We start from the raw sequence: 9864 nt of genomic DNA on the forward strand, positions 1-9864 counted from the left end.
GTATTACCAATAATCTAGAGGTGATTTAAAGTGTATGAGAGGATTTGGTGACTTATTTTATATTTTGGTATTTGTGTGAATATGAACCAAATCTCCTATGATGACTGAGACAACTTTTTTCCTGGGGCTAAGTTCTACCAGAGAATACAAAAATAACTATAGATTTTAGGAAATGCAATGATGGAAATAATAACTTGAGGATAATGGGAGTGTCAACTTTAGTAACCCTTTCTTCAGAAGGAACTGTAGTGGGCCTTGAGATTGCCATTTTCAATTTAACAAGGAACAAAAAGCTGGGCAAGCTATAAAATTTCCACTTTTGTTGAACTGAAGTTGAAGTAACAAGACAAATTGAATACAGAGAATGATAAGCTCCAAGGAGAAAAAGGAAACAGAGACCTCTTCCTCTTCAGAACACAGGAGAAAGGCAGCCACCATTGCCACAAGCATAAAAGAAACATTAGCAGACATCATGTTACAAATTCTGTTTATTTACTTATCTAATTGGGCTTTTCTTTTTTCAAGACAATGTTTATCTGTGTAGCCCTGGCTGTCCTGGAACTCATTCTGTAGACCAGGCTGGCTTTGAACTCAAGAGATCTGACTGCCTCAACCTCCTTAGTGCTGGGAATAAGTGTGTGCCACCTGCCTGGCACACACTTTCTTTTATTTTTTTAAGATTATAATTACATCATTCCCCCTTACCTTTCCTCCCCTCAAGCTCTCCACATACCCCTCTTTGCTCTTTTTTCAAATTTATGGCCTTTTTCCCCCCCATTAATTGTTGTATATGTGTGCTCGGTACATGCGTTTGAGTGCATGTGTGTATGTGTCAGTGTCCGTGTTCTAAATAAGTTCAGCTTGCACATGTGTGTTTAGGGCTGACTGTTGGGCGCTGGATAACCAATTGGTGTGCTCTTCCCTGGGGAACATTTTACTCACTTCACGGATTCCTGAAGTTGACTATGTAGTTCACTATGTAGTTCACTATGTAGGTCATTTTACACATTCTTTTTTTTTCTGAGTTTTTTTCCTCCATTTTTAAAATTTGAATTAGAAATAATCTTGTTTTACCTGTCAGTCCCAGTTCCCTCTCCCTCCCCTTCCTCCCCTGTCCCCAACCAACCCTCTATCCCATCTCCTTTCTGCTCCCCAGGGAGGGAGGCCTTCCATGGGGGGGGATCTTTAAGGTCTGTCACATCATTTGGAGCTGGGCCTAGGCCCTCCCCGTTGTGTCCAGGCTGAGAGATTATCCATGTGGGATGGGCTCCCAAAGTCCATTCCTTTGTTAGGGATAAGTACTGATCCACTACAAGAGGCCCCGTAGATTTCCGAGGTCTCCTCACTGATACCCACATTCAGGGGGTCTGGATCAGTCCCATGCTGGTTTCCCAGCTATCAGTCTGGGTTCCAAGGGCTCTCCCTTGTTCAGGTCAGCTGTTTCTATGGGTTTCACCTGCCTCGTCTGGACCCCTTTGCTCATCAGTCCTCCTCTGCAGCTGGATTCCAGTTCAGTGTTTAGCTGTGGGTGTCTGCTTGTACTTCTGCCAGCTGCTGGATGAAATCTATAGAATGGCATATAAGTTAGTCATCAATCTTCTTATCAGCAGAGGGAATTTAAGGTAGCCTCTCAGTTAAGGGGACTTACTAACTTCTTCAGTTAAAGATGTAACTCTTAGACCCAAAGGCCTACACCTGGGAAGGAGCAGGGCAGAACACCTGTAAGTCCTGGCAAGGGTTCAGGCACTTGGGAAGTAGCTGGGGACAGGTATAAACCCTGCCTACTCGGATCCAGGTCCTCCTTTTGAAGGATTCAGATGCTGTAGGGTGCTGTGGGGGAAAAGCTGCATCTGACAAAACCTACCTCCCTCTAGAAGAGGAGTGCAGATTCAGGAGAGGCAAAGATTGATTCTACCAAAGAAAGAAGCCCAGCTTGGCTGACCTGGATAAAGGGACTGAAATGCAGTGTGGACCCCAGGGTTCCACATGTGTGACAACAGAGGACTGCTGCTACTGGGGGTGGGGGACATGGGACTCTTCCTCACATGAGACCTTTGATTTAAGGTAGAGTTTCCTGGTTATTGCAGATTGAGGTGAGAATGTTGAGAAAGTCACACCCCTAAAATCAGGTACAAAGTCTGCCTAAGACAGGCTAGCCAAGGTCAACAGAAAACTTTCCTGTCTCCACCATGAGCCAGTCTATTGCTAAAGGAATAACAAGTGTGAATGCAGATACCTGAATGGACTAGGCATTTGGGGATCCCGTAAAGTTGAGGGGGATAAGTATTACTTTAAAACTAGAAGACTTGCTGTAAAGTGTGGCCTGTAATTTCAGCTTCTAGGAGGCTGAGACAGGATCACTACCTTACGACCAACATGGGATGCAGGGTTCTTCAAGGGTAGTTTGAACTACTTGGGTGAGATCCTTTCTGAAGTAAATCAAGGGCTGGGGATGCTGCTCTGTGGTTGAGTGAATATACATAAGGGCATAGGTTCAATTCCCAGAGCTGCAAAAACAAAACTGGCCTGTTAGCTGGGGCTTGGGAACAATCCTGTCCGTGGGAACACTTCGTAGTCATTTGGTGATTTGAGAAGGTGGTTACTCAATGGAGCAAATCACCGTTACTAATAGAACAAGGCAAGTTGGAGCTTTCTAGTCATCTTTTCTTTTAGTTCTAAGATGTATTATGAGTAGCAAACGTGTTCCTTTTTCATTTGTTGTCGTTTGAGAATATTATAGCTGTTTACAATGTGTTTTGAATGATCAATGATAATGTCCTCTTGGATTCACTCCTCCACAATTTAATGTCTTTTTTTTTTTTTTTTTTTTAACCCACCTGGTCCAATTAGTGCTTCTTATATACCCAGAGTGTGAGCAAATCGAATGGAGTATGGTTGGCCTGCCAGGGCCACACCCTTAAAACTGACTCTACTGGCAGCCATCAATTGTCAATAGTGGCTTCTCTAGGGGTGGCAGCTTGTGAGTCTCTCACAATTTCATGACGAGAATGTTGCCTGGCTTGATCTTGTGCAGACAGCCACAGCTGCAGTGAGCTCATGACTCCCATCGTGGCCAGAAGACAATTTGACCCTGGTAGATTTCTTTTCTAACATGCCTAACGTAGCTTCCATCTATGATTCATAAAACACAGAAATCTTTGCTAATCTTTCCTATGACTGTGCCCATCCTAACAAGCTTCCAAGCTGCCCACCTTACGAGGCTCCTCTGCTCCACTGTTTTTTCTGTCCAATTTCAAACTAGTTTAACACAGGCTTTAGGGTGTTCTTTCTGACTGTTCACATGCATGAACACGCACGGTATACACCTGTGCATGTGTGGTAGAATATTACTTTAAGGTGTGTGACTTTTGTTAATGCTGCATTTGTTTAACTCTGTGAAGCTGTGCTTCTTTGCCTGTCTAAAACACCTGATGGTCCTAATAAAGAGCTGAATGGCTAATCGTGAGGCAGGAACAAGGATAGGTGGGGCTGGCAGGCAGAGCATATAAATAGAAGGAGAAAGAGACCAAGGAGAGGAAGACAGCCAGTCATGGAGTGAGAAGGAGAGTAAGAAATACAGAAGAAAGATAAAACCTAACCCTAACCCAGAGGGAAAGGTAGACGGGTTAATTTAAGATAAGAAAATCTGGCTAGAAACAAGGCATACTAAGGCCAGGCACTCATAATTAAGAATCAGCCTTCATGTGTCATTTATTTGGAAGCTGGGTGGTGTGTCCTGACAAAAGCTAAAAGAGCAAAGATAAAATATTCACACAACACGCAACCGTGCATGAACACACACAACTCCAAAGTAAGAGTGGCTCTATTATAGTAGCAATGATCGTTACAAAAAAGTAGACGATTCAGTGATTCATAGTAGTTATGCAGAAAACCATTACCACCATTTAACATTTTAGTCCTCATTACCATCAGTCATTACCACTCCCTCCATCCCAGCTCTAGTTGGCAGCCACTGACCCACTCTGTTTTCATGGATTTGCCTATTTTGGACATTCACATAAATGGTCATAAACATGTAATCTTTTGTTACAGCAGTGCCATCTACAACAAAAGAAACTAACCCACGGTGTCATTTGCCCAAGAGAGCCTGATGCGTTTGTTCTGAAGGGTTCTGAAGAGGTCATCCTATTTGTCGAACAGCAAGTGTGGCATAGACAATGAATGTGGAACTTTTAGCAGTCTTTGGGAGTCTCACGGTAGAAGACATTGTTTTTCTGACCCTTTGACTCAGAACAGCACACAAAGGCACACATAGATGTTCTCAACCCATGCTCACATGTTGTTTTCAACATTTTAAAGGGGAGGTGGTGTTGATTTCAACTCTTTGCCGTCTAGTTACTTCATCTTCCCCATATATATGCTGTTCTGAGTCAGGGGCATGCATGGGCTATGAAGGGAAGAGAGGAAACACGATATGAGATCAAAACTATGCTATCAGCTAAGCTTGCAAGAGTTCATTAGGTTGTGAGTATAAACTGAGAAGATTGATTCCATAGTTTTTCTTAAAGGGCAGTTGATTTGGATCAGGCTGTGTACACAGTATGTAAACAAAATGAGTACGTGGTTCTAAGTGACCTCAAAGCACATTGCTAACTTGGCCACAGGCAGGGCCAAAGTCTGGTTTATAAAATGCAAGGCACAACAGGAGTTTCTCAGAAAAGTCATCCCCCTTTGCTTACTGGCTTTCTCTTACTACGTTTTCAGGGTTCACCCATGTTGCACGGATGTGTATTCTCTCCCTATTGTAGAATAAGATTCTATCACATGGATATGTTATCTTTTATTTATTCACCATTTTACTGGCCACTATACTTTCTGTCTGTTATTAATAAGGCTTCTATGAACATTTGTACACTTTAAAAATTGTTTTATAATTTTGTTGTTCTTGGCAGAAACCGGAGAGGAGAATTGTAAGGTCATATATATTACTATTTTTTAACTTTTGGGAAGCAGCCATTTTTGTTTCCCAAGTGGCTTTCCCATTTGATATCCTTACAAGCAATGTTCGAGGGCCTCAAGTCTGCCACACCTTCATCAGCCTGAGTTCTGTCTCTCTACCAGAGCTAATCTAAGGGGCCAAGGAGCTCCCTCATTGTGTTTTGGTTTACATTGCTGTAATGACGAATGGTGCTGCTGTCTTTTCATGTGTTTACTGCACATTTGTGTATCTTCTCAGAAAATGTGTCTATTCAGAATCTTTTTTAGAAGATTCTTTTTATTTTAGAAATTGGTTGTCTTTTGTTAGTGAGGTAGAAGAGTTCTTCCACATTCTAGACACAAGCCTTGTGAGTTGGCTTCACTGTATGTGTGTGTGTGTGTATGTCCTCTGAGCACACACAGAGGCTTTTAATTTTTATGAAGTTCATTGTATTCTCTCACAGATACCCGTCTGCTTCTGCCTCCTGAGTGCTGGGATTAAAATGCGCTGCCATCCTGGGCTCGTTGTATACTATTGTTGCTTGTGCTTTAAGTATCTTATCTAAAACTTCATTGTTGCCCAAACCAAAGTTCTTGTACAAGTTCGTAACTACTGTATGACCATTAGGTCTTTGATCCAATTTGGCTTAAGTTTTGTTTGTGGTATGAGGAAGGAGTCCAGATGCATTCTTTTGTATATGGACATCCAGTTGTCTTAACAACATTTATTGAAATGATATGCCAAGCACTTGACACCATCTACCTCCTTTTCACCTCATAAAACGCTATGGCTAGCCTGGCAGTGGTGGTTCACTTGGAGGTAGAGACAGGCAGATCTCGGAGTTCAATGTCAGCCTGGTCTACAGAGTGAGTTCCAGGACAACCAGGGTCGTTACACAGAGAAATGCTGTCTCCCAAAACAAAGACAAAGACAAAGAAATAACAACAGCAGCCAACCAAAAACCCTGATTCTCTTGTCACCAATGAAGACACCAAATCTTAGAAAGTTCAAGTAATCTGTGGCCACATGACTGATAAATGAAGGAATCTACATTTGAACTCATGTTCTCTGACTCCAGGCACTATGTTATGCTTTAAAAGAATTTTTAAAATTGTTGAAACCCTAAAGAGAATGCACTTTCCAATAGGGAGTGTTTAAAGAGAGAAAGAGCACTGACAGTCCAACTCTGAGAAAAAGAAGGAACACAGGCACAGGGGGACTGCTTGTGTCTGTGGCTTCATATGAACAGTGGTTCTTGGATGTTTCTATTTTATATACATGGTTTTCAACTAGAACAACTGATACCTTGACTTTTGTGACTATTGTATATGTAATTCACATCAAAGTCCCCACTAAGGCACCAAGAGCACAGAATTAAGGGAGAATACCAATATTTGGTCTTGGTAAGTACCTATTTTCTTTAGCACCATGTTAGAAAATTGTCAGTGATGGAAAAGACTCTTCCCGAGAAGTGACTATACCAATACATGCAATTATACAAATTGTTATGTACTGTGTGTATTAGACACTGTCGAAGTAGCTACATTGTTCATGTTGATACTGTTTTTGTTGTTTCCTCATTTCCCTGAAATGGTCAAAAATCTCAGTACAGACTGCCATTTGTAACTTTATCTTCTTTGAGAGCGGGAACTGCATATTCCCTTAACAGCACGTCATAGCTCTCTAATGTTTTCTCAAGTGAATAATAGACTTATAGAAAGCCTGAATCGGCAATCCTGTGAACAGTGGGGTAGAAGGTTAGTTTTAAGACTTTTATACGTGAGATTCTCCCAGAATATTAGATGAACCATGGTACAAGTGGTACAGTGGGCTCTGGTGTAAACGTTGCCATTCAGCTTTGTCTCCTTTAAAGCAGGCCCTGCAATCAACTTTCAATGCTTCCTCTTTTTGTCAGGGGCCAGCTTGGTCTCAGAAATTCCACCCAGGGATCACATGTGCTTAGCTCTGCATTTGTGCCAACTATGTAGTGTGTAGTATATAGTAGTGCTTCAGAAATTCACAAATAAATAACTGTGTGAGACAAGCCAGTTGGGGACAGAGAGGCTGCCTGAGGGTCGAGGGGCCTTCCAGGGAAAGAAGATGCAGCCTGAAGGTTTTCCGAAACTTAAGAACTGTGTGCACCAATCTTGTGGCTTGCCAGGCACTTCTTTCTGCTTCAGGCTGGAATTCTGCATCTAGAACCTTGTTGGGTGGCTGACTGGGCCACAGGGTTGTCATCTGCTGCAGGTCCTTCATCAGTGCCCAAATACAAAGACTGTGCACGTGTACACTAACTGGAAGCTTGTTTTTCTTGTCCTGAAACAGAAAGTTCATGTCTTTTTAATATCTTCAGCAGATTTGTATTTCCTCTGAGATAACTTGGTGTCCTTTGCTTGGGTCACTTAGAGTGAGTCATAGCCATAAGATTTTCAGGGCCTAAGAGCCCATATGCCATCTTTGAGTATTTAAACATTAAATGGGTAGCTAGATATATAATCATTAAATTATGTTTCATCCTCTAACAGCAGCAATACTCATAAAGTGATGGCTTTTATATGATCGAAAATTGGCAAAATATCAGAGATGGTTGAATTCGATCAGTATCAATACAATTTTAGAATATATTACCATAGTGATGAATTTCAAAATAATTTTTTTATATTTTAAGAAAATTTCCTAGCATATTCCAAACTCTCTATGGAAGATAAAGGTAAGAAATAGAGCATATTTAACACATGCTAATAAATTAAATTGCTACACAGAGCTGAAAGTTTTTGACTTTTTGAAACAGTAATTTTGTTAGTTGTTTTTTTTTTTGTTAATGTTCAATGCTTTAGAACCAGTTCATGAGTCTTGTGAGTTATGTCTAAACACAGTTAAGAACAATGTCACAAAAGCAAATATCCCTTAGCCTTTGTGTGAACTGTTGTGAACACTGCACTAATCTGAGAGCACTTCTGGAACGTTAAATGTCAGTGTGATGAGAAGACAAGGGAACAAATCCCAGCCTTACTAGGAAGTGCAATACTGCTATGCAAGAATCGGCTGCATTCAAGGTTTTCTGAGAGCAGGGTAGCTTGACTTTTACCTAAGCAGTCCCATACACTGGAATGGAGTTGCCTTCTGTCTCAAGGATCTAAGACAGGAGATGTGAAGAATCACTTGTTGGGGCCAGTTATTTGTAGAAGGTTGTATCATGTTAGGGGCTTGAGTGTGAGATCTCAAGTAAGAGATGCATTCATATGTCTGTTTGTGTGTATGTGTTTGCGATTTGCAAGTCTACAAAAGCATCGCTCAAGAGCAGAGCCCTGTCCTGTCTTGCTCTAAGGGTACTGGTGATCTTAGACCATGGAGTGATTAAAAAGATGGTTTTTCTAACCAAACTCTTTATTTCAGTAAATACAACAAGTAGATGGGAGAGGAGGTTGGCCCATGCTTTTCACTCAGCCAACACAAAGAAGCCTTGCCTGCTGACTTGTCATGGTCATCTGAAGTGCTGCTCTACTCACTGGCTCTTGAGTTTTAGGGCTGCAGAAGACAAAATGAGGCTTTTCATTCATTCATTCAATAAGTAATTGTCAAGCATCCTGCTTTCCAGATGTTATTTGTGAAGATCTCACAGTGTTGAGGACACAGACTTGAACATATATGATAATATTGTGAGCCAGGTATGTAGATGTGCTTGAAAGTGCTACTGGAGCATAAAGGAAAGAAACACTGCCCATGCCAGTGTTGGGTGGTTTGGAAAGGCTTCTGAGATTGTAGAATAAGGACAGCCTCTACTACATGCTAGGTGTCCCCTCCACTCTAGACATGCCTATTTAGTCATGTTTACTTCTCATAGTTGTTTCTCAAAGTCATTGTGCTTGCTTTACATTACAGAAACAAACAGCCAGGAATCAGAATGGCTAATAAGCTACTTCTTTCTTCAAGGCTACAGAGGTGGCAAATGATAGAGCTAGAGTTGCTGTTCCAGGTGTTCCTGACTCCAGTGGATGGACTTCACACCATGTTCTGATGTCTGATGTGTAAGAACTTCACTGGAGAACTCGGGAGGTAAGCGGCATCCAGCAAAAGCAGTAGCAATTGATCTTAAAGGTCAACCGTGCCATTTCTAACAGGCCTAACTTCTTGGTTAGTATGTGGATTCTCCCCTCAGTGGGTGCTTCTGAAGTTCTCTCTGTGGCCCCCTTTCCCTTTTTGGAAAGCAGGGACAGTGCTGGGAACTGAACCCAACGCCTTGCACATGTTTGGCAAGCAGTCTCACTGAGTTACACCTTGGTCTCAGTGTTTTTCAGAGCCAATTTAATCTTAATATAGGTTTTCCAGATTTCCCCAGCGACCAGTGTTCTAGCTAAGCAAACTTTTGTCCAGTCTGGAAGATTCCATGAGTTCATATGATTTCTGCTATGTAGCTTCACTAATGCTGCAGCCTGATTAGAAGTAAAGCAGTCACCAAACACAAAACTATCTGAATCTCCCTCAGCCAATTTGCCATCTGTTCTTAGGCGTTGTCCGGGTCATATCTCCCAAGCCATTTCCCCTAGGAATTAGGTAAGAATTGCTGCTTTCACTGACACATTTGCACCGCTACAGCCTGACAGCCTGTTGCACACTGATTTGTTCCAGTTAGCCTGGATTGTTGGTTTTTGTTTTTTGAAGGTCTTCTGCGGATTAACTTCAGTATCTGTGCGTAAGTCAGCGAAAGGTCTTCCCCTGCGTTCTTCCAGGCCCTGGCACGTGGTGGTGCTCGTCCCTGGAACGAAAGCGTGAGTCCCGGGCACGCGCGCAGCGAGTCTGGTTAGGCATCGTCTCTCTCGCTGACTTGACTAAGCCTCCGGGCCCGCCCCGAGTGACCCCTAGGAGCGGGCGCGGAGGGCGTGGCTGGCGCGGGGCATGCTGGGGCGGGCAGGTGGGCAGGTGCC

The 9864-nt window shown here is 42.4% G+C and overlaps 1 long non-coding RNA gene across 1 annotated transcript; it reads left to right on the forward strand.

Moving 5' to 3' along the window:
- The first annotated feature begins 1533 nt into the window (after positions 1 to 1533).
- LOC118238919 lies at positions 1534 to 9824 on the forward strand. Its single transcript, XR_004770336.1, has 3 exons — positions 1534 to 8607; positions 8916 to 8995; positions 9602 to 9824. It is a non-coding gene; the product is annotated as an uncharacterized LOC118238919 (long non-coding RNA).
- The last annotated feature ends 40 nt before the right edge of the window (positions 9825 to 9864 follow it).

This window comes from Cricetulus griseus, chromosome 5, assembly GCF_003668045.3.
Source record: "Cricetulus griseus strain 17A/GY chromosome 5, alternate assembly CriGri-PICRH-1.0, whole genome shotgun sequence".
Lineage (NCBI taxonomy): Eukaryota > Metazoa > Chordata > Mammalia > Rodentia > Cricetidae > Cricetulus > Cricetulus griseus.